Source organism: Leptinotarsa decemlineata, unplaced genomic scaffold (genome assembly GCF_025532065.1).
Source record: "Leptinotarsa decemlineata unplaced genomic scaffold, Ldec_3_MD MMD2_tig00026282_RagTag_RagTag, whole genome shotgun sequence".
Taxonomy (NCBI): domain Eukaryota; kingdom Metazoa; phylum Arthropoda; class Insecta; order Coleoptera; family Chrysomelidae; genus Leptinotarsa; species Leptinotarsa decemlineata.
In genome coordinates, this window is record NW_027412668.1 from 13423056 (window position 1) to 13445309 (window position 22254).

The 22254-nt window shown below is 36.8% G+C and overlaps 1 protein-coding gene across 1 annotated transcript in view; it reads left to right on the top strand.

The window, feature by feature from the left end:
• LOC111507545 (uncharacterized) overlaps nt 1–22254 on the top strand; it is a 490644-nt gene that overhangs the window by 107797 nt on the left and 360593 nt on the right. The window lies entirely within an intron of this gene.

Below are 22254 nucleotides of genomic sequence, written 5' to 3' on the forward strand. Positions count from 1 at the left end.
AGAAATCTCAAAATACAAGTAAACAAACCTGGAAATAATGGAAAATAATCAATTTGGTGTTTTACGGAATACAAGCCGAATCAACTGTAGAGAAACAAAACATTTTTGAATCCATAATGGCAATATCCAATTCATAACTGCGGATTTCAATTTCAAAAAAGATTTCAATAATATTGTTATACTGAGAAAAAATATGGAAGAAACAAAAACGACAGTCATTCGATTCAATTCTGTTCTGAAAAATTAAGATTTCTTAGAGAACAGTGGGAAACTTAAAGGATCGAGAATAGTAATGAGCGAATACCAAAAATAAGAAAGAGCTACAATAAAAAAAAATTGCTGAGTAACTAGTCCAATCTAATGTAATTTATCCCGTTTTTACCGATTATTGTTACTTCCTATTTCAATACAGTCTTATAATAAAAATTAATATTGAACAAAATACCAATGATATAAATGTTATTAAAAAAACTTAGCATTTTCGTCAAATATGTATATATCACTTTTTCACTGTAATATATGAAGTATCAATTAGAATTCTGAAAAAATTTAAATACTACACAAAGAAACAAGTTTCAAACTGTTCAAAATCACACCCAAAAAGTCAATTGTTTCATGGGATGCCTTTTCCATTGTGATTTGAAGTTTTGGGTTGACAGAATCCAGAATTCACAAACATATCATCAACTTAACACAGACAAAAATATGGTTTCACTTCCGCTCGATCTTAGCCACGTTGTTCAAATTTTGCCGGATTGAATGGACTGTTAATTGCGATTCCATCTATTGATTCATTGAAAACACCACGTCACTGGAAAAAAGTCGAACATAAACAGTGAGCAAACAGGGCGGTTATGTCTTCCAGAAATATTTCACTAATTACCTGTATGTATTTTTGGACTGGACTAGTATATGAGGAGACCAAGTTGGAGCTTATTAGTATGACCCCAGTTTTTTACAAATTTCCGACTCTTCAGTGAGTTACTTTGGGTCTTAGTGGTTTAGCTAAACACGCCGTTCAACTGGGGGCTCAATGATTCAGCCGTAGCGTTTGTTAGAATATACAATAAACTGGCTGGCTAATGATTAGGCAATTCGTACGATAGGGTGACCATGTGACAGAAATAAAAAAGATGGAACATCTGACATGACGTAAAGTATTTTATCTGCCCACCACGACCGCAAGATTAATAGACATCTAACAAGATATCAAAATAATGTTCTCTAGGTAAAATGCGTACTGTAGGGGCAGTGGTTGTGAGTCTTTTTTTAAATTAAATAATCTTCGTTTGCAGTTGTCATAACAATAGATGCAGTGTTCGACGTCGTGTCTGACAATCACAGTGCGTGGATGCTTTGTGACATGTCGAAAGCGTTCGACTACGTCTCACATGAAATTCTGTTGGAAACATTGAACTATTACGGAGTTATAGGTATAAGAAACTATCTTACTATTCGTCAACAAGCAGTGATGCTCAATGGTACCTTATCAAAGTTTCAAACTATTGAACATGGCGTTTGTTTGAAGGTGATTGACAATATTTCATGATAAATTTCACTAGTTCGGACTTCCATTGTCTACTATATAAAATGATTTGAAATCCCTGAAACAACTAAAAAAGAACAATTGAAAATGAATAGCTGAAAATAACAAATAACCAAAATAAACCTGAAATGAAATAATAGCGAAATAAAATACAAGTAAAAATAGAACAATTGAATAAATAAAAATGAAGAAATGAAAAAAGAAAATAAAAATAAAAATAAAAAGTGGAGAGATTCCAAATCACGTTAGTTCACGACGTTTCGATTGTTAGTATCTACAATCGTCTTCGGGTGATGACTGGACTGATTCCTCCGAGAGATGACTATTTATAGGTCGTTCGAGTACTTTCACTTATCCCCGCTTTCCATTTTCCGCTTCACTGGTTCCGTGGGAGATGACCGTTTTGGCGGGAGTTGGCCATTTTTCGCTTGATGATGGGTTTCCATATGTTGCGTATGTCTATGCTGGCTTGGCTGAATACGTTGTTGGACAACATGTATGCGGCTTCCTTGAATTTTCTCCTAAGCCAGTGTTCCTCTTTGTGCAAGATCTCAGCTCGGGACCACTCGATGTTGTGTTGATGGGTCCAAACATGGTCTGCTATTCCTGATTTGCTGGTTTCCCTCGCTGTGTGTGTTTTTTGTGCTCGACAATGCGAACACTTAATGGCCTCTTAGTTTCACCAGGTTTATTTTGGTTAATATAATTGTTATTTTCAGCTATTCATTTTCAATTCTTCTTTTTTAGTTGATTCAGGGATTTCAAATCATTTTATATAGTAGACAATGGAAGTCCGAACTAGTGAAATATTGAACATGGCGTTCTGCAAGGGTATGTTGTGGGCCTGCTCATATTTGTCATTTATATGAATTATTTGTGCAAATATATGCACTAATCGAATCGGTTCGGTTGCAGACGACACCACTTCGGACGACATTCTGTGGGATAAATATAATAATATATCATAGAAGAGGTACCTAATAGTGCTAATCAGTGGTTTCTATCCAATAAGCTGAAACTGAATGGTCAGAAGACACAATACATCCAGATTTCCGATAATAATCAAATTATCTCTAATTGTGAAACTGTTAAAGTTAAGTTACTGGGCATTACATTAGATATTAGATAATAGACTCACCTTGTTTGCACATATATCTCAACTAAGAGAAAACTCTCGTTCTGTATTTGTTCTTCGCCAATTGAAGTACATCACTAGTACATATATTTCAAAAACCTTTTACTTTTCACTGTTTCACTCCCTTATTAGTTATGGTGTACAACTTTGGGGAAATTCATGTCATTCCATTCAAATATTTAGGATGCTAAAGAAGGCATTGAGGGTGCTGACTAATATTGGATCCAGGGATCACTGTCAAGAATATTTAAAAAATCTCAGAATTATGCCATTGCCAACTTTATTCCTTTTTTACGTTTTGATTGAAATCCATTAGAAGAACCCATCCACGAACATAACACACGAAACACTCACTGCTTTAGAATGAATCGATTTCGTCTTCACTTATCGCAAAAATATTCCATAGATCACTCTCTGTACAATATTTTGCCCCAAGATTTCGAAGAGTTCAGTCTGAATACTAACAAGAGAAAACTGAAAAATCATTTGTTGAGGCATTGCTTCTATTCTGTCTTCTTTTTCATTTTCAAAGTTATTACCTATGTGATTGTTGTTATTTGCTTGTTAATTTTACCTAGTAAATTTTAAATGTAAAGCCAAACATGACTTGCTACAAACATATTGTATTAAGATACGTAGTCAAATGAATATTATTATTATTATTATTATGTAGTTTTCATAATGCGTAGGCGTAGATGTTTCATCACTCACAAGTCAATTTTTTCATATCCATTTGAAACTGAAATTAAATATTTGTTTTTCACCCTTCAAGATAGTGAATCATACACACTATAACTTCAGTGAAGAAAAAAAGAAGGTTTCGATGTTACTGAAGCCGCAAGATACGAGTGTCATATATCAGTCAGACAGAAAAACTCAAAAAGAAATATTCGGACGACAAATCAACATCTCATACGACATACGCCTACAAGAATTTCATGAGACATTCCGAATCGACAAATATGTCTTTCCAGACCCGGAATATTTGAACTCGTTTCTTGATATTGCACTCGCTTGGAAAACGCAAAGCACTTATCCAAAACCCATTTCCCATTTGACGAAAATTCACTTTTCGAAATTCCAGGTAAACTAGAACGATTGTATTCCCCTTTTCTTCGGGAAAGCTATCTCCTTTCGCATCGGCTATCTGCAAGTATTTCACTGAACGAGTTTTTCAAATGAAATACCTACCTTCATCATATTCAAAAAAGATGTTACACGAAATTACTCCCATCAGAATATGAATGAACAGTATTTCGAAATGAAAAAACCACAGTAGAAAGTTTCTCTTTGTTTCTTGAGCTCCAAAAAATATAGAGAAAACTTTGGACAATAAAAATGGATCGTTTATCAGCACCTAAAAAGCCTCTTAAGAAAGAGAATGAAATAGAGAGCTAGTTATTTAGTTGAGATGAAGAAACATAATTTTTTTCAATGTTTGTCTTCTTATGCCGATTCAGTAATTCCACATAAATCCCAACAATCATTTATTTTATTTATTGCTTCCAGCTTTTTTCCAGACCGCTTTAAAATTCCCTGTCATCCCGACCTTTTTCCGGTTACCTCCTGGAAACGGAATCATATAATTTATGTATAACGGCACGATACAGCGTTAATGAATGAAGAAAAACTCATGGAAACAAATGAGTTAAAAGTCTGGTTGGCTGAGGAAACGGAATCAGCCACGAGAGGAAGTGAAGGATTCATTAAAGCTGCAAATGAGTTATCTTGAGTATTGAATTATCTTTCACAGCCTCACTTCAAAATGAATCGCGAACTCAATTAACAAGGGTGATATTCTGAACTGACATGTAAGGAAAAAATGTAAACCGAGTTCCTATAATTTTTCCATTATGAATAATGTTCATGATGATTTCTGCCATTTTGAAATAAGTTCAAAGTGAGTTCATGCTGCATTATAACTCGCAAGATTTTATTGCGACTCATTTTGTTATAACGTCAAATAAGGTTTAATATACAGCGGATCAGTTTGAATACTATCTTTCCCTCTCAAAATCTCCCTTCCAGTTTCGATAGATACTTTAAGAATCATCAGCACAACCCTAAATGTTACCATTAGATTTTCAGATATGTAGGAGAGTTAGAGTACAGGATTTTGAAGGGCTTTTGATTTTTTTTCGAAGGTACCCTTACTATCATTACTTTCTAATCATCTTCTTTCTGAAATTGTCTCTACTGTGGGTTATTGTCTCAAGGTAGTGTTCGAACAAATTTATTGATCGAAGAATGTAAACTTTCCCAGTCGGAGATAAATGGATGGAGGCTTTTTTCCGGATTTCCTGGCCGAGGTCTGCAGATTTTTATGCCTGGCGTTTCACAATGGAATGAGAAACCCAAGATACTCTAGCCTTCTTGGATGTTCTTGCGAATAGACGTGAAGACGGTACTCTGGGCCACAGAGTGTACAGAAAACCAACGCACACAGACAGATACCTGAACAAAGACTCGAACCACCAGTCACAACAAAAGAGAGGGATGATTGAAACATTGGTTGAGACAGCACGAAAAATCTGTGAACCTCAGGGTCTGCCTAAAGAACTATAACACCTGAATAATGCATTCAAACGTAATGTGTACAGCGGAAGAGAATTCGAGCGGGCCATACGACCCAAGAGAGAGAACACCAAAGCAACCCCAGCTAGGCCAGTCAAGGAAAAAGCTTTCCTTCCCTATGTCAAAAATGTCACAGACCGGATTGGTAAAATCTTAGTGAAACACGACGTGAAACTAATATTCAGGTCAACAAAAACCATCATGCCAGCAACGCCAGGGCTATATCGGATCCCGTGTTGCTGCGGATCGGTCTACATCGGAACCACTAAATGAAGTATAGGGACTCGTCTCTCCGAACACAAAAGAAACTGTCGCCTCGGACAAATCGACAAGTCTGCTGTGCCTGAACATTCTCTCAACAAAGAAAGTACTCACATTATTTCATTCAAAGGCACAGTAATACTGGACAGTACCCACAATTACTACTTAAGAATATACAGATTCAAAAGCATAGGGATAATTTCAATAGAAAAGACGAGACAATGAATATTAATAAAAGCTGGCTACCTGTCCTCAGAGGTACACGAACACGAACAGATAATACAATTAGGAATGATATAAATAGAGCACCCAGTTCGGAAACGGTAGTTCTGAAGCTATCTTCTTAGACGTCTCCACGGAGTTCGACAGAGTTTGGCATGATGGACAAAACCAAACACAAAACCAATGGTAAGATTAATTCAGTCTTTTCTAGCTGACAGGCGATGCCGTTGCAGAGTAGGAGACGAATTATCAACAATTCGACTACTGGAAGCAGGGGTCCCGCAAGGAGTAGTCCTTTCACCACACCTCTTCTCCGTATACACAGCAGACGTGCCCAAGCCGCCAGAGAACAACTTTAACAAGTTGGCGCTCTACTCGGACGACACGAGATCTACGAGCCAAACGCATGTCACGAGATATTTGCAGAAACAGGCAGACAGATTAGAGGAGTGGGCCAACCTGTGGAAGATCAGTATAATCCCTGACAATAGTCAGGCGATACTGTTCACTCGCAGGTTCGTACAACCAGAAGGCAACGTCACCTTCAACGGACAAGAGATTCCGTGGACCAACAAAGCGACATACCTGGGGGTCATCTTAGAAAAGAAATTAACATTTCACTCTCACGTACTGCAGAGAATCGGAATGGCTAGACACGCCAGACAACGCCTGGCACCTCTTATAGGACGAAGAAGCAACATGGGGTTGGATGTAAAGTTGCTGATGATCAAAACCGTTCTCATGCCCATAATAATGTATGCCTGCACTACCTGGGGCCAGTGCGCACAGACATACAGATATATATATATATATATATATATATATATATATATATATATATATATATATATATATATATATATATATATATACATATACATATACAAAAAGGATTTGAAGCTTTATATCTTCTATTGATTATCTGCGAGCGCTTTCGACAGTTGGTAGTACTGTCATCTTCTAGGCACTCCTCAAAAAAGTAGTTGTTGCTTCGAGGGCTTTCTCTTCCAGTTTGTATCTATGAGTAACTCCTAGGCAAGAACTAAACATCTTTGTGAATAGTTTATTTTAAAATTAACTGCTTTCTTTCTTTCTTTGGAAGTTTTCCACAAATTCGTATTGATCTGGAAAAATAGAAAGCCAAAACCTTTTTTTTCATAATTGTGTGATGCTGAATATAATTGATTTTCACATCATCTGATCTTTCAATAACGAAAATTCCGCCAACTTTGTCACATTTCTGAAATATGTTGTGAGGCTCTGGAAACCGAGTTCTGAACTTCTATCAATACGTTGTCGATAAAGCTACCGTGAAATATAGCGAAAAGAAAAAAAGCTCGGAGAATGAGAAATGATTTCAGAGGTGAGTGAAAATACCATTCGTGTCCATCGGGATAACTTTGGGGACCGACCAACGATCGCTTATCTTAACCGAACTAGAAATTTCTCCAGAGATTCGCGAATCCTTCTGATCCTGTTCGACGGAATTTGTTCCGTGATTCGTTATGAATATGATGCAATTCATATTCGGAAACAAGGGCAATTATGAGATGAATACCAGCGCTTTTTGAAGGTTTTTGATACAATATTCAGTACAGTGGTCACCGCATATTTGAAATTCGAACAGGACAAGTAGGCCGTGGTATGAAACGTTCGTTGCTGAGACTTCGAGATACAACGAGATATAACTCCCGTCCTCGCAGTAGACACACGTACCACTGATGATATCTGCCGCAGTAGGTTAGATTAGGTTCAAAGTAAGTGGGTCTATTCGACCCTCCACCATAACCCGCAAGGGTTTATTGCGGCTCACACCTATTCACACTCGATCAAATAAACCCAGCTTCCTAACGAAGCCGATTAGTTTCAGGTCAGATGGTAAGAGTACGGCTCTGCCGAACTCTAAAAACCTATTTCGGTCCCCAGCGGGGCAGGCACAAAGTATATGCTCTGTTGTTTCATCTTCAATGAGGTAGTCGGATAGTCAAGGTGCAAGATTCCCATATTGATACCTGCGATAACCTTCCCGTATGAGGGTTTTTGCACGTCAGCTACACTTGACGATGCCTTAGATTCACCCATGCAGGGCTTTTTCACCTCTGCTTTTGGTGAATCATCACTGGAGCGCAAAAGTTTGCTAACCTGCTCATAGGGAGTTTGCTCCTCCATCTGGGACAGATTCTGCGTACGCCGCTCAAGAATTTGGTGCAAGGCGGTTTCATAAGGTACTCCGCTCTTGAGGAGATGACTTAGTCGTTTTCTGGCTGCACCGCCAATCCTTTTTTTTTAGGTTCAGGTATTGGATCAGGAGTTGGAGGGTTGAGAAGCTCTCGCTCTTAATCTAAATTCACAGGAAGGTCACTTGGAGTCGTAAGCTCGACATCCATCTCCTCTGTATACTCGTTCCTGATCTAAATTTACACGGAAGTCAGTTGGAATCGTAAGCTCGACATCCATGTAGACTCAGCGTCAGAAAGAATTTTTAAGTTTACTCTGTCCATAAAAGTTCCACGAGTAGCTAGGGAAAGACTGTCAATCACGGCAGAGCCCCGCATTACCGTGACATGGCGATGCTACGACGAGAGGGCGCCCGGTATTTTGAAGGTTCCGTAGAGACAGCTGATTGGCTCAGTGTCACGGATACACACGGATACACACACCTTAGGATCAAGCCATCGTTGGTATGCCATTCAGTTAGGGAATAACAGAACTACAATTTATTCTGTCATTCCCGTATCCAGCGGGGCTACGTGGAAGCGGGCATCCAATGGCCGGTTTGCTCAACCACCACATCCCAAGCCAATGCACTCGCAGTAGACACACGGATTTTGTTCTCTTCAATCTTCAATGAATGTATCAACTGAAACTGTGAGTTTCAGTTGATACGTCAAGAATAGTACTTCGACCACTCTACTGAAGATGACTGTCGCAGTTTCAATTGGAACGTTTGGAGATTGTGACCAAAGAAGACCACGGCAAAACCCGGGAAACAACCATAATATTGACGCCAGCCGTAAAAGCCCACTTTCCGATATCTTCCTGAATATTTGCCTATCTTTGATTCATATAGAAATCAATTCATGAAATTTGAATATTGTTAACTGAAGTGTCAGCCAAATCAACGGAAAAATAATTTTATTGTATTTTTTTTCCAACAAATGTTTGATATGTCATTAACTTAAGTTTTTATTTATGAACCGATTGTCATAAATCAAACACATCATGTTAAGTGAATTGATCACCTGTCGATGAATTGTAAAGACTTGGGGTTTCCTGCTATTAACGACTGCAATTGAACTGGAAAGATCTCTAACAATCGCGTCTTCAAGAAAAACATAGTTCCATTGATTTTGGAATTGAAGTCACTGCTTTGTTGAAATAATATGGTGAATTTTCATTTTTCTTGAAAAATATTTATTTGTTCATCAATTTCTATTTTGTCGTCTTCAAAGTTTTTCGTTGCTCTCCTGGGCTCTTCCATTGGGACGATTGGGCTTTGGTTTTGATGTCATAGCCATTTACTCATGATTCGTCACCAGTTATGACCCTTTTGAACAAATTTGGATTGCCGTTGATGTCATCAATTTTCTCCACTTTCTCAACACATTAATCGTTTGTTGATGTGCTTGGTGAGCGTTGTCATTTACATCCTCTCGATATTCTGTGAAAAGTGTATACCACTTGTAAACATTTTTCTGACATTCACCGAATGCCACTGTCAATATTTCAAATGTTTTTGAGCAATTAATTACATTTCTACATAAAATTCAACGAAAATTCTTCGATCCACTTTATTTCGTAGCGGAAAATTACTGAACACTTCTAACTACCACCAACAAACTAAACATGGTAAATAGCTAAAACTTTGAACATTTCTTCAAGATAAGGGTATCAACATATGGTAGTTTCTTCAGTTGCTGGTGCTTTATGTCACCAACATTTTTATTCGATTAGAATATTATTAACTCCGTCTTGAAAGCTTTTCGGTAACCACATTACATGAATGAATGAATGAACCACATTAAAATGAATGAAGTAAGTTATCCTTAAGAATAAATTGAATGATATAGCCGTTACTATCCGTAGGAGATCAACATATGCGATCGCGGAATTTTTTCAAGACCTTTAGAATGGAAGCAATATGTTTTTCGTGATATCTCATGGGGATTAACGGAAAAACAGATTTTAAACAGATTATGTAGCGTTTTTGATGAAAGTTAGCTTCGCAGGAGTAGCATCACCGCCCAATTTCTCACGGATAACAGCGTCATAATGAAGGTTTTTCAATTATTTTTCTTGAATCAGTCCTTTTATTGATGGATGGTAGTTGTTGACTTTGATCCCTTCAGACAAACGGAGCAGGGGAGACTTTGTGAGAAAAAAAAGACTTTGCGAGACTTTGCAAAGAAAGGAACCACTATTATTCCAAAAAACAAAATTATAATAGTACATTATGATTACTGTGTAGCTAGAAGATGAGAGATCGTCTTCATCGAATAACTATAAAGACCGGCGACCAACCGCTTATCTCAGTGAAACTGGAAATTTCTCCAGAGATCCACAAATCGGCCCAACCATATTCCTCTAATCAGTTCAGTGAATCGATGGAAATTTGTTACGACAGCGAATAAATTTCTCATGAATATTGATTGATTCATCTCTTAGTAGAGTGGATGGAAGGAAATATCCACTTGAAAGACTTTAATCTACTATAATTAATATATGGATTATCTACTCTAGATGACATAATACATTTTTGAATGTGAAAGTGTAGTGCAGAGGTATATGAGTTTGATTGAAAACTACGAAATCTTTTTATACTGGTTTCACGTTGATATTTCAGAAGCACAAAATCGCATAATCGTTTTCAGTTACTATTAAAGCTTTGAAACTAATCATTCTCCATTTTCAAAATGAATTTCCTTACCTGTATTTGCCCATGCATCTACTGCATTGTTGAATGGGAAGTAGGTGATATACATTTCATGTATATAAAATTTACGTTGATGAAAGTATTCTATGAAAGAATGGATGTTCAGTTTGATATCATTGAGAAACAATTCCTTTCTCTTTGAAGCTAGTTAGCAACTGATCTTATTGATTTTTAGTGCAAGCAGATTAATAGATAATATTCAAAGCGAATTGATTTGCATCAGAATCAAAACTATTTTCGTCGACATTTGCTTCGGCATTTTTTGATATCGAAAAAAATAATTATTATTATATTGTGATATTATTTTATTATAAACGAAAGACAAACTTTGAAAAAAAATTGATTGGACCATTCAAGCTCCGGAATTGAATTATTAATGTACTTCACTTTGACTTTTCTGTATCAAATGAGGATGACAGTATTCCATTTAAGTGAAGTGGGAATCCTGTGAATGATATCTGATTCGATTCTATATGAATGTTTGGAATGCAAATGGAATAGAGAACAGTGATTTTTGTATAATTAAGCGTTCAAATGAAAGTATTTGTTTTGAAAGAATTTTTCTTTCGTTTCAATGTCGATATGAAAATAGCTGTTTTGAAAGGGCTCTTCCTTCCAGTTTGTGTCTGAAAGTTACCTCTTTGCATGAACTACACATCTCTGTATAGAGCAAATTTTTTTGAAATTGGAAGATTATCATAATTTTATTATCAAGATGGAGAAGTAAAAAGCCCGAGTATACCAAGTTCTGTACATATACTACACATAAATCAATTTTTAGTTGTTTTGGCGTGATTCACAGAACAAATGATATATAGCCGGGCAGTCGACGTGGGTGCTTTATTCACTGTATCAATCGACCGATATGTGAGTCGGTAGTTCAAACCGTAGGCTGAACGATCGATTTTCACTCGCTATCGTTCAACTCGTGTTAGGAATCACACGTTGAAAGGTAAGACCTTGTTAGTCCTTAGTTCACAGAAGTTTCAACTTCTGAGGGTTGTCGTCGTAGGGTTGCGACAGATGATTGACGGAAAAACATGTTTTTTTTCATATATTCATTAAAAACAATAAACCAAAACTTCACATATATTAACATTACTTTTATGATACTTTGTTTTTATATTTTTAGTATATGTTTCGGGATGATCGATGAACCACCAGAGATCCTTTTCAGGTAATATGGATACATGGACTGATTATGAATATTCCGTGAAAGTCCTTCTTGTATCGACTCTTCATCAAAATTAGCTGAACACCCTTTCAATGTCCATGTCCAGAGAAACAAAATTGATAACAGGAAAACCATTGTTAATCCATCAGATATCTACAAGATATCTTGAATCATTGGATTCTTTCCAATGATTCAAGTCAGAAGTAATCCTTATATCATGGTTTTTTTAACTTCAATGAGTATTGTGACATTTCAAAATTGAAGCAAAATTTGTGAAAAAAAATGTATTTGAAATCTGTTCAAGTAAAGAGTTGACACAAAAGTCTGATAGCCTGTTACAAAAGATGATGTCTGAGCAGTCAGTTTACTTTTATACTTTCATTTTCAGTTTCTCATTTCAATACTGGCAACCATATATAATTCACCCCGACTCAGTGGTTCACGAGGTTGTGAAATTTCAACTTCATTATGACTACTCTCACTGCTTCAATAACTTATCAAGGCTGACCAACCAACAAATTGCGCTATTCTCACTAGATGAATATGGCATATTTTTCATAGAGTGCTCAGTAAAATGTTTTATCATTCTTTCTAATACTAATTCCTATTCAAATGTTGTGTACAAACGTCATTTCAAGAGTAGGTTGAATGGACTCTAACGCCTATCAGAAAACAATTACTCCCCTGGCTAATACCACGAAGGGCGTCAGTGCAGGAATCTTCACAGAAAATTTCCTGCATATGCAATTGGCAATACAACTGAAAGAGCCGACTTTCCATTTTGGAACGGGCACATTTGCAAACCGGTTTCGAGCTCATTAGCCACTCATCAGTGCAAGATAGTGGCCATCATCGACCTAAATCCAATGCTAGGCGTCTGTCCATTCAACCTACTGTGTAGGTATACTCGAGACTGGTTTGTCCAACTATAGCAAAAATACCCAATATGAAATATCTCGGTATTATACTGGATCAACATCTACGGTGGGATGATCACGTGACCCATGTAACAAAAAGGATCAGACAACTGATCCATCAATTTTATAGTATCAGAGAGGTCTTGAACAAAAAAAAATCTTTTGATATTATACAACTCCCCGGTCGAATCAGTTATTAGATATTGCATAACAGTGTGGGGAGGTCTGTACGATAATGCATTGGGTGAACTTCAATCAACACAAAATTCCTTAGTAAAATCAATATTGAAGAAAAAAACTTCATTCCACCATTCCACCAGGAAAATTTCCTGCATATGCCATTGGCAATACAACTGAAAGAGTCGACCTTCCATTTTGGAACGGGCACACTTGCAGACCGGTTTTCGGCTCATTAGCCACTCATCAGTGCAAGATAGTGGCCATCATCGATCTAAAGCCAATGCTAGGCGTCAAGGCATCAATGCTATACCCACTGTGTAGGTATATTCAAGACTGGTTTGCCCAACTATAGCAAACATACCCAATATGAAATATCTCGGTATTATACTGAATCAACATCTACGGTGGGATGATCACGTGACCCATGTAACAGAAAGGATCAGGCAACTGATCCATGAATTCTATAGTATCAGAGAGATCTTGAACAAAAAGAATCTTTTGATATTATACAACTTCCTGGTCGAATCAGTTATTAGATATTGCATAACAGTATGGGGAGGTCTATACGATAATGTATTGGGTGAACTTCAATAAACACAAAATTCCTTTCTAAAATTAATATTGAAGAAAAAAACTTTATTCCATCATTAAGCTCTACAAGGATATTGAAACACTTGATACAAGAGAATTATATATCTACCAGTCATTGATCTGGATTTTCCATAATAAACAAAAATATACGACTCCCAAAGCTAAGCAAACTAGATTCGCTGTAAATTAGTCCTTGATATTACCAATTTTTCAGAAAACACACACACAACGTTATATATTTTTTTGTGTACCAAAACTGTGCAATATTTTGCCACATGACATAAAAAGTATAAACACCTTGACAAAGTACAAAAACACAGTAAAAAAATTTATATATGAAAATAAAAATCTGTTAAAATTTTTCTAACAAAAACAACAAATCATCATTCATTGATAATATCACCTCTCCACTATCTCTTTTGTTAGAATCAAATTCTCATCAAACACCTCATCCTCTCTTGCCGTCGTATCTTTCCTTCTACTGTTATTGTCTGCATAATCATGAATAGTTACCTAGTTTTTTTTTAATTTTTAATTTTCTTATTTTATCTCTTTTTCCCTTTCATTTCTGTTTATATTTCTCGATATTAATGTAGTTGATCTATAACCACTAAATCTTGATGAAACACTTAAACCACTTCAGATATATTTCAAGGCCACAACACAAGCAATTGAATTGCTTAGGTGGGTTGTTTGCTTTTGAAGCGGAATGTAACATTTTCAAATTATAACATGGTAATTCTGTAAATTATGGTATGCGGACAAATTAAAATTGAAATTGAAACGTTTGAAGTTCCATTTCATTAGATTTGTTTACTGCCAGTCTTCAAGCATAGCCCACTGACTAATAAGAAAGTTTTTCTTCCTTATTCAGAGGAATCGGGCAAATTTCGGATATGCAGTTGGTAAGTATCTCGTGATATTTTGTTGTTCGCTCCAACTTAGGAAGAGGAATGAAATATTCTGAAAGAATTCCGATTTTCAATTATGGAATATCATTGACTTTAGGTCGATGATGGTCACTATCTTGCACTGATGAGTGGCTAATGAGCCCGAAACCGGTCTGCAAGTGTGCCCGTTCCAAAATTGAAGGTCGACTCTTTCAGTTGTATTGCCAATTGCATATGCAGGAAATTTTCTGTGAAGATTCCTGCACTGACGCCTGTCGGATATAATCCAACGCCCCTCGTGGTATTAGCCAGGGGAGTAGGCGTCCAACCTACTCCAGAATGGCTTGATCGTTTGAAGTTTAATTTTTTTAGATTTGTTTACTGCCAGTCTTCAAGCATAGCCCACTGATTCAATACAAATTCAAATATTTGTGTTTGCTCATTCATAATTTTCGATGTGCATTCAGTTGAACTCCCAAAAAAAAACTTATCCTATGATGGATAAATAGATCGACATATGTATTTCTAGAATTTACCCTTTCTCTAATTTAATCTGATGAGAGCAACTTACTATAAACGCGAATTGTTTCTACCAACTTTGAATGCTGACTTTGAACAAGCGAGAAACCAATCAAACCTTTATATAAACTTCAACTGAAAATAAAGGAAGTGTAAATAACGGATCGAATATGATGAAAGACTGAGCTTCGCTTTCGTGAAAATGAGTTTTCCACAAAGTAATTGAGTTTTCCAGATGCACCACAAATTTTAACCTTGCCCGAGAGGATGTTCTTACGTATTTTCAGTTGTGATCTAATTATTCCATACCATGTTTGCTATCCACAAGTTCCACTTGTGAAATTCTTCTTGAAAGTGTTCCCGTCTCATACTGAAGTTGGAAAATGTTTTCACATACATGGTTGATTAATATCTCTTTCTCAGATGAGTTTTCTCGTACATGTTCTCGGAGACCAATTAGTCTCATGTCATTTGCGTTGAAAACGCTAGAAAAGCTACTTGACAGGCATATCAGGGACGTATCACTGGCTATCAGACCATTACATCGAGACCAATATGCATACAGATCAGGTATGTCAACAGAAACGGCTCTATGTCGGGTAACAGAAAAAGTAGATTATACTTACAAAAACAGGGAAGTACTTTTAGCTGCTTTCTTGGACATTGAGGGTGCATTTGATAATACGTCGTTAGAATCAATCATCCAGGCGTCGAGGAGAAGAGGGATAGACAAGACAAGCTGTAGGTGGATAGACTGCATGCTTAGAGGAAGATTGGTATATACAACTATTATGGGGGAAACAGTCGTGGCACGGGTACCAAGGGGCTGTCCTCAGGAAGGTTTCTATCCCCTCTGTTATGGAACCTTGTAATGGACGAGCTACTGTGTCTCTTGGGCCATATTGTGTATGGAGTACTGGGGTATGCAGATGACTTAGTCATCTTAGTCCTGAGTAAATACAATAATAAAGTGAAGGGATGCATACAGCAGGCCCTGAACATCATAACAAGATGGACAGAGAAAGAAGTGCTTAACATAAGCCCATCCAAATCGACCACAGTAGCATTCACCAAGAGGACTAAAACGGTGGGTCTCGGACCTCTAAACCTTCGAGGTGAAGAAATACAAGTGTCGGGGTGGGTTAAATATCTGGGAGTAATCATAGATTCCAAACTGACCTGGATCCAACTTGGACAGGATAAAGAGGAAAGCGGAGGTAGCACTGATGCTCGCCAAACGCACCTATGGAAAAACAAGGGGGCTAAAACCAGATATGGTATATTGGCTATACACGATGGGGGTTAAACCCATGATAACATTCGCATCTGTGGTCTGTTGGCCAAAGATGAAGCAGGCGAACGCCATCAAACAAACTAGGTAAGTTGCAAAGACTTACATGTTTGGGAATGACGGGAGCAATGAGAACTACCCCAACAGCTGCATTGGAGACACTCCTGAATCTACCTCCTTTACACTTTGTGATAATGGGGGAGGCCAGGATGGGCCAATTCAGACTGGAAAACTCACCGAACTACAAAAGATCGGAGCGAACAGAAATTTCGGAACAAGTGAGGGAGCACATATTGAATATGTGCACGGACCACATGACATCAAAGTACAACTTCAACACAAACTTCACGGCCGAAATCATAAGCCGTGAAGAGTGGAAGACTCCTGGTATACAGATGGATCGATGACCAAACATGGAACGGGAGCTGAAATATACCGAGCGGATAGAAATCTAAACTACAGCTATTCGCTAGGACTATACACATCCGTCTTTCAGGCGGAAGTGTATGCTATCTTGCAGAGTGCAAGGTTTTTTAAATTGAGACCTCAAAGAAATGAGAGGATCAATATTTTTACAGACAGCAAGAGCGCACTAGGGGCTCTGACAAACCCGAAAGTGACATCAAAACTGGTCTGGGAATGCCATGAAGAACTGAATGAACTTGCAAACAGGAACAAATTAAGTTTGTACTGAGTGCCAGGGCATTCAGGAATCACAGGTAATAATAAAGCTGATGAATGCGCTAGACGCGGATCATAAACTTCATATATATGTCCTGAACCAGCTCTGGGGGTACCAAAATCATTGGAACGAAACCAGATTAGGACCAATAAGAAGCACACAGAGTACTGGAAAAAAGTACCTGGCAACAAACATAGTAGAACCTTCATTAGGGAACCGTCCGAGAAAAGAACTGAAGAACTACTCCAATATAGTAGGGATCGGCTGAGAATGATTACAGGATTACTAACCGGTCATTGTCCGCTCAAAGGACACCTGAATAAAATGGGGCTGTACAACGGAGACCTCAGCTGCACGGAACCTGTACAAACTAGTACAGGAAACGAGACTAATGAAATGGGTGTCATGAGAAGATGGGAGAATAAACGCAATAAGCCCAAGAGGCTGCAGTGTTTTCTGGAGACTTGGACTAAATGGACAAGTCAGACAGCTCCCAAGGTACAAATAAAAACGTAGAGACAGGCATCATATGAAAAACCATAATCATACAAAAAATGACCGACTTCCGCCAAAATGTCATCTCCCGCTAAACCGTGAAGCGGAATGAGAAAAGAGGAGATGATAAGTGAAAATACTCGAATGATCCATAAATAGTCGTCTCTGGGAGGAATGACTGAATTTTTTATTTTTACTTTTTGTTTAATTGTTTTATTTTTCACTTGTATTTTATTTCACTGTAATTTTATTTCAGGGTTTTAAATTTTCAATTTGTATTGGTTCTTTTAGGGATTTCAAATCATTTTATATATTATTAGACAATGGAAGTCCGAACTAATGAAATTTAAACCGGAACTGATTTTGCAAACTGTGCATCGGATTGTGATTAATTCGTGATTACTGAAAAGTCAGATGAAAAAATCTTCATTATTATAAGTCCAATAATTACAATATCACTAAGTTATGTTATTTCATAAATTTTTTTCTGAAGATAATCAGATATATCCTTTGATTTATTGAATAACACTGAATGTGACAGCAAGACTACATTTTATAAACGAATAACCCCATCCAACAAATTTTTCAGCACTTAAATATGAATATACATGACTGAAGCACATTCTATAATATATCGGTTTTATCCATTTCCTATTACAGAATTCAATTTTCGTTCTGCACAGTATGTCCATCGAATTGGTGTAGTTGGCAGAGCAATGCAGAGGCAATAAAGATTAGTATTGGGTCAGTAATCCTGCGGTGGTTGAATTTCTGGCATGTGAACCGATCACGCTACACTGAGAAAAAAAAGAATCGAAATTTTCCACTTGTTCTAGTTATAGTAGTTGTCATACGGAACAACAGTTAACACTTGAACACAGAAGAGATTTAAAGAAAATGAAAGGTGACAAATAAAAATATCGCTGAAACTAAAAACGAAAATATAAATTATTTTTGAATTACATGCTTTCATTTGAGAAGACTTTTGAATTTCGAGAAAAAACTTTTGATGCACTTTTACCAATAGGAAATGTAGTTATTATAGTTTATTTTATGATTTTCACTATGGAAGGTTTTACAAAAACCGCGACACGTGTTTCGCTATAACAATAGCTTTCTCAAGCGTAAAATAAAAAAAACTTGAGAAAGCTATTATATAGCGAAACAAGTGTCGCCGTTTTTCTAAAACACTTCATAGTGGAAATCATACAATAAACTGTATTAATTAGTTTAAATATGGTTTTTCATCAAGTATTGGCTAGTTCTATTCAATTATTTTACCAATAGGATCTTCAAGAAGTGAATCGAACTTCATTAGGCATTTAATACCTGCTTCAACAGAAGCAGTTTACCTCCAGTAAACACTATTTTGTTGGATCGATGACCGAAACGTTATGAAAGCGTCCTTCCCCGCCCTTTGGTGATCGTCACTCTTAGAATTTGAAAAGGAATTTTTCAAGAGTGACACATCATTGATAATAAAATTTTATAAGGAATTCATGTATGTGACTGTTCACTATGTAACTATGTTGGGGCCCAACAGCTTCCTAAAGAAAATTAAAATTCCCAATTTTTCACCCATAGACGAACGTTTCAATTTTGAATGGTTTTATTTAGTTTGCAATGTTTGTTTGTTTGAGTGAAATTTAGTAATTAAAGTTTGACTTCCTCCCTGCTGAGGAATTTTGATCTAAAATTTGAAACGAACATTTAGTTTTGACGACAATACAATTTAATATGTTCTGTATCATTGTAAATTTAAGATGGCCGCAGATACAAAATGGCGGATTATACATTGTTTCACAACTACCTCAATATGGGTATCAAATGAAGAATGAACATGAAGAAGAGAAATGAATAAGATTAAGAAGAACAGAATGAACAAATTAAAAAAAAAGTTGGAAATATATTGAACAGATTTATTAAAAAAAAGATGATTATGATGCAGATAATGTACTAAGAACCACTCAGCAATCTACGGTATTGATGAAAAAATCCCCAGATTACGCTACGCCCAACGATTTTATTATTTTTGTATCTTAGATTGCTGAGGAGAGTGGTGTGATGAGAGGTACCTAGGACCTTTCGTATTACTTTTTAGTTTTTCGATTATCTGATCCATTGATATATATATAAATATATATATTTTTTCAATTAAACCGTTTGACATCGAAACCTTTTTTCACTCATTTTATTTTACTCTATGTATCTCGAAGATCTCAATGAAAAATAATCTTTTACAAATATACAAACCTAATATCAGATGTAGATGAATCGTAGTGTCGCATATGTGGAATCCAACTAATAATGAAACATATTCTGGTGCATTGTGTTAATTAGAAAGAGAAAATCTCAACAAAACTCAACAAAAATTTAAACGGATGCTTGTGATGTTGTAACATACATTCCCTCTCAACTTTTGAATTGGGCAGAATATCAAAGTCGGATAAGTGATAAAAAAGTCATCACCGCCACATACAGAGCGGTGGAGTTAGTGAATGAATTGAAGAATAAAGAAGAAATATAGATAATTCATGACTCTACAACCAGAAACTCCAAAGCTAGTTATCAGAAATAACACAAATTTGGTACTTTGCAAGAGAAAGAAATCGTTCACGGAAATTGAATTCAGAATGAAATTGAACCAAATATTTTGACAAAAAAGCACATCCACGACTACGTGAGTGAAAATCCACATCCTGTATTGTGTTAGCTTGACAGCTGTCACTCATCGATATAGAGAATTCGCTTTATTTAATTTCATTTCAATTTTCAAAAATAGTTTGCGCCTGATATTTAGAAGAAAAAAGCAATGCAGAGGCCGGCCGTTATTTTCATGAAGCAGCAGTGCAAGATTTCCTGAAAATCTGATCTGCTGAAAATGTATTAAGAAATGGGTTGGAAATTGAAAGAATAGATGAAAATTGTTGCGTCTATAGTGAAAAACCCCCTGCAGCCCACGACAACAGTTACTTCTGAGAAAGATGTCTCAACAACCACCGTCAACAAATACCTCAGGAAACAAACGTATCGCCCCTGTGATATTTGGAAATCACATTGTTAGTCCTTTATGTCTTGATGAAAATCTGACTGATGATTCATATTTGGGAATTCACCTGCGGATTCAAAAATTTGTGGCCACCAATCAGGATGAATTCGAAAATTCAGTTGTTTTTCAACAAGATGCTGCGCTCCTAATTTTTTTAAGCCTCTGAGATATTGGTTGGATCAGACATACCCAGGAAAGCGAATTGATAGGTGCTCCGTTGGAATGGCCTGCTTGTTCACCGGCTTTGACTCCTCTCGTTTTTTTTCTTTGGGGTTATACCGAATCAAAAGTTTATGTTAGTCAACTTGGGACACTAAGGAAAATTAGAGACGAAATAACCAAAGTTTGTGCTAGCAATACTCCAGAAACATTCCACAATATCAGAAAAGAGTCAAAAATAGATTGTTTCACTGTCAGGGGGTTCAAGGAGAACATTTTGAATGATTGCTCGAATTTTTTTCATGCATTAGATGAGTAATAACTAGGTTGAAATAAAATGCTGTTTTATGGCTTTGAAATCAACAATTATCCATAACAAAAGATGGTAGGTACTTATTTATTTCTTTTTCCACTGAATATTTATTTCAGAATAGGGTGGCGAAGTTACGATATCCCTGCTCTCAGATTCGTATATCAATAACTTCGCAACCGATTATCGAAATTCAGAAAAGTGGAGTTCATTGTATAGAGAATTGAAAAAACTCATACGAAATGTCATGAGACCTCCCTGCCCATTTGAAGAAAAGTTGATAGCGTTCTCTCGGCGGCAAGTAATGTCTCACTATTAGCTATTTATCAAAAAGTATTGGAAATGATTCTTTCTCAAAAAATGGTGAGAGGACTATTAGGAGGCTGAAAAGTTCGTAGGCTTACACTCAGATGGCCGCTACCAGTATTATATTCAATTAGTAAACATTAAAAAAGTCCACAAATTGTTTTTGCGTGACTGTAAGGTAAATGGATCGGGATAGTTGAGGCTCTAAAGATATCAAAGGAACGTGTTGGACATATCGTGCATGAATATTTGGGTGTGCTAAAGTTCTGTTCTAAGTGGGTACCTACCGCGGCTGGCAAGGTATCAGTATTTTTGGATGCGCATGGTATGAACTTGGTATTAAGAAACTAGAAAAACCATCAACAACGACTATTACATAGTGTTATTGGAGCGTTTAAAGAACGGAATCGCGCAAAAATGGACCCAGTTTGGAGAAAAAAAAGCTGTTTCATCAAGACAATGCACCGTCTCACGAATCAATGAAAACGATGGCAAAATTTCATGAATTGGGCTTCTAATCGCTTCCGCATCCACCGTATTCTTCAGATCTGCCCCTCAGTGACTTTATCCTATTCTCAGACTTCAAGAAAATGTTCGCTGGAGAGAAATGTAGCACCAATGAAGAGGTCATCATCGAAGCTGAGGCCTATTTTGAAGCTAACGATATGTTTGAAATATGTTGAAATATTTGTTTGAAATATGTTTTTTCGATAGTCAACTGTAGCACTCCTACGAACGACAACCCTTAGAAGTCGAAAATTGTACGAGCTAAGGACTAACGAGGTCTTACTTTTAAACGTATGATTCATAACACGGGTTGGACGATAGCAAGTGAAAATCGATCGTTCAGCCTGCGGCTTGAACCACCGACCAACACGGCGGTCGATTTGAGTGAGTGAACAAAGCACCCACGTCGAACCCACCGGCTACCGACCTAGAAAGGCAAATCGTACTATAAAAATGGTATCCAAAAATTGAATGACCGCTATAATCGTTGTATCGCCTTTGAAGGTAACTGTA